The sequence below is a fragment of the Triticum aestivum genome, chromosome 3B (assembly GCF_018294505.1).
Source record: "Triticum aestivum cultivar Chinese Spring chromosome 3B, IWGSC CS RefSeq v2.1, whole genome shotgun sequence".
Taxonomy (NCBI): domain Eukaryota; kingdom Viridiplantae; phylum Streptophyta; class Magnoliopsida; order Poales; family Poaceae; genus Triticum; species Triticum aestivum.
This window is the reverse complement of record NC_057801.1, coordinates 338,953,835-338,957,564: the sequence shown is the minus strand read 5'-3', so window position 1 is coordinate 338,957,564 and position 3,730 is coordinate 338,953,835.

Genomic DNA, 3,730 nt, shown 5'->3' with positions numbered 1-3,730 from the left:
AATTTGGCTAGGGCCAGGCGCCCAAGGATTCCATTGTATGGCAGGAGGAGGTCGAGCACATCAAACACAAACTTCTCAGTCCGGTAGTTCAACTCTCGCTCGAACGTCACTGGCAACGTGATCTTGCCCTTAGGATGACTCCTGCCACGATTGACTCCTTGAAACGTGCCCGTGGCCTTAATCTCTTCCTCTGCTATCTAGAGTTTGCTGATAACCTTTGGGGAAATCAGATTCAACCCGGCCCCGCCGTCAACCAACATCTTTGTGACTTTGAGGTTGCGGATTATTGCTGAGATCAACAACGGCAAGCACCCTACCGTAGTGATGCGGTCGGGGTGATCCTCTTCATCAAAGAGGAGGGGCGTGTGTGACCACTTGAGTGGATTCCGACAATCTACCACTTGCTCCATGGCATTGACCTCACGTGCCCACTGTTTAAGTTGGTGGTGAGAGGAGTGCAAAGATGCACCCCCATCAAAACACAGGGTGTTAGTGGCCTTCTGGAATTCCTGCTTGCTGGTTTCCTCTTCATTCCGTCCATGACTGTAATCATTTCAATCCTCCTTCTCCCGGCCCCTGTCGGGTTTCCCTTGGTTCTGAGGAGCCTTGCCAGGGCGATTTGCTTCACCGCCACGACCCTTCCCGCCAATACCATTCTGACATTTTTCCTTATCACGCTTCCCATACTCGGCCACGTGCCTCTTGCAAGATGCTCAACCTGATGACACTCCTAGATCATGGCCCTTGGTCTGATGAATCTTGTAGTATGGTCCATCACCTTTCCCAGCTTTCCCGGCAGCCGCAGCCTATCGGCATTCAGCGCACGCGGTAGCTTCCTACCGGGGGCTTCATCCTTAGCCTTCTTGGCAGTACTAGGTGTGCTCGATCCCTCAACGGTCATCACTGCCTTATCCTTGCGCTTCTTGTTCTTCTTCTTCTAACTGGTGATCTTGTCGTCATCCTCTGAGTTGATGTCGATGCAATCTTCCTCTCCAGGGAGTTTCCTCCCCTCCTCCACCCGAGCACATTTTTCCACCAAGGTGTAAAGCTCCTTCACAATCTTAGGGAACTGAACATTCATCTTGGAACGTATCCTGCGGTTGCGTACGTTGGATTGGAAGGCAGCTATCACAGCTGCCGAGTGGATGTCTAAGATATTTCTGTTGACTAGGCTGAATCTCTGCAAGTACTTTCATAAAGTCTATCCTTCTTTTTGTTGGAGAAGCTACAAGTTGTTGGGCCACCCTGGTTCTTGATGGCCGCCCATGAAGCCGCCAATGAACTCATGGCACAGGTCAGCCGAGGTCGCAATGGAGTTCTCCGATAGGTGCATTAGCCAAGACCTCACATGTGACTTGAGAACCAAAGGGAAGTAGTTGGCGAACATCATCTGATCACTTCCCCCAGTAGCTTGAACAACAATGGTGTAGATGGTCAAGAACTCTATCGTGTTTAGTCTCCCATCATACTTCTAGGGTATCTCTGGCTTGAACGTGCGAGTGGACGGCCAACGGACTTGCCGCAACTCACGGGTGAAGGCAGGGCACCCAACCCCGAAAGGTAGGCACCCCCATCTCTGAGCGCGGGCTCATCGACAATGGGGCCATCACACCCATTGGACTGGCATCAGTTGTCGCAGCACCACACGACAACAACATGCGCGGCTTCCCTCTACCTGTTCTCCGGGGCCTGCCGTTGGCCAAGACACGCTCGAGGGTAGGAAGAGGCCATTGAGACATCATCGGTTCCTTGGATTCATGGCTCCTGTGCTTCTTGCCGCAGTGGGGATTGCACCATGGGGGTGGCCCCTTCTGTACAGCCAGCTACACGAGCCGTTGTCGTTGCCTAGGGAGGTCATGGTGGGCAGCTCATGGTAATTCTCCTGCCCTGGCGAAACCAATAAGGCTTTGGATGGTGGCTCGCCATTCATCCATCTGATCGCGTGCCATTGGAAATCTCAACAGCAGTTGAGACCGTGCCATGGCCTCTGAGGCAGTGCTTGGCATAGGTGATGGTGCTGGTGGTGACTGCACCGTGCCCTCATTGGTCCTAACCAGCCGCTTGGATGGTGTGGCGACGCGGTGGAGGTGCTTGAGGACCAGCAGCTCCATTGGGCACAGTAGCTGGGTCAGCCCATTCAGGGGGAGGCGCGTGCCCTGCGGTCGCACCCGCAACGAGGGCGGGCGGAGGGCTGCGATTCTCCCCAGAACCATCACGACCACCACGGTTGTGCCCTTCGGCGAGGAGGGTTCAGACGGAATAACCCCTCCATCCATACCTCGTGGAGCATGGCCGTTGGGATGTTGTTGATATTGTCCTTCCCCGGTGCCTCCTGCTCCAGCGTCGGACGTGGGGGAGGTGGTGACAACACCGCCTGCGCCGACCATGTCCCCTGCAACGTCCACATCCTCACGCGTCCCTGTATTCCCCATGACATTGGCGGTAGCGGGCGGTGGGGCCTTCGAGGTGGATGGGTGATATGCAGCTCCGGTTTCTTCTTGGGCGCCATAGTCGATGACGCCGTCAATGACGAAAAATGGCGACGAACATGATGCGCTACTGAGGCTCTCGGGTTCGCGCAAGTGATCCCCCAACTTGGCATGGCAAATATGTCATGGGAAACCACAACCAGCTATGGGTCCATGAGCCCCTTTTGGTTCGGCAGGGGGAACATTGCACAAAGAGCGGAGAAGCGTAACACCGCGCAACAGAGATCACACGAGAAGTTTTACCCAGGTTTGGGCCGCCATGAGGCATAGAACCCTACTCCTGCTTTGGTGGATTGTTGGTGGATAATGGTGGTGGGTGCAGCACACTTTCCTGGCAGGGTTGCCTCGGGGTGATAGTGGCTACGCGCGTATGAATGTGTCAGAGTTCAAATCCTTTCTACATCTACCATGGCCTCCTTTTATAGATAAAGGGGTCACCACAGTGGCAAATCAGTCTTTATGTACTGATTAGATAGCAAACAGTACTATGATACCTAACTCTGCAGGCTAACACAATGCATTAAATGCACCGTCGAGTGTCACATCACAGCAAGCCCGGCAACCCTTGCCGGGCTATTTTGCCAGCTTAGCGCATGCTTGCTTGATACGTCTCAGGACAGGTGTTATATGGAGGTGTTTGCTGTAGGAAGTGGCTGCCATGTGGCAAGAAGCAGCCACTTAGTCACTTTAAGGCTTAACACCGCACTAATCAATGGCTTGCGTCGCTTGTGAGGTGGAGCGGTGGAGTGTCTTGCCTCCGCAAGCCTCGGCAGGCCTGCCGGGACGATCTAGGAGCTTGCTTCCGGGGCAAACCCAACCTTGCCAGGCTCGCCAGCCCGGCAAGGGAGGTTCTTCCCTTAGCGATATCTTGCTTCTCTGGCTCACCTTGGTCTTCTTGATTTGCACCTGGATCCTTCAAAAGAATTGACTCCGCTTGCTTGGTCTGATCTTGGCGTTGTAATCTTGTCCCTGGGCCTGTGCATAGTCCGGGCAATGGACCCTAGGTTTGTTGCACCGACAATGCACAAGTCCTAGCAGAACATAAACACACGTTTCAGTATGACGCGCCAACATCTAAATCAAAACAGTACTACTTCCAATCTCCTAAATGGACTGGCTACTCATGTACTTGTACTTGGCATCTAGCGTGGTTGGATGGAACAACAAGATTAACCGGCGACTAGCACATCAATATTATAGCCATCGACCTGGATGCGAAGCTGGAGACCAGCCGCCAGCAG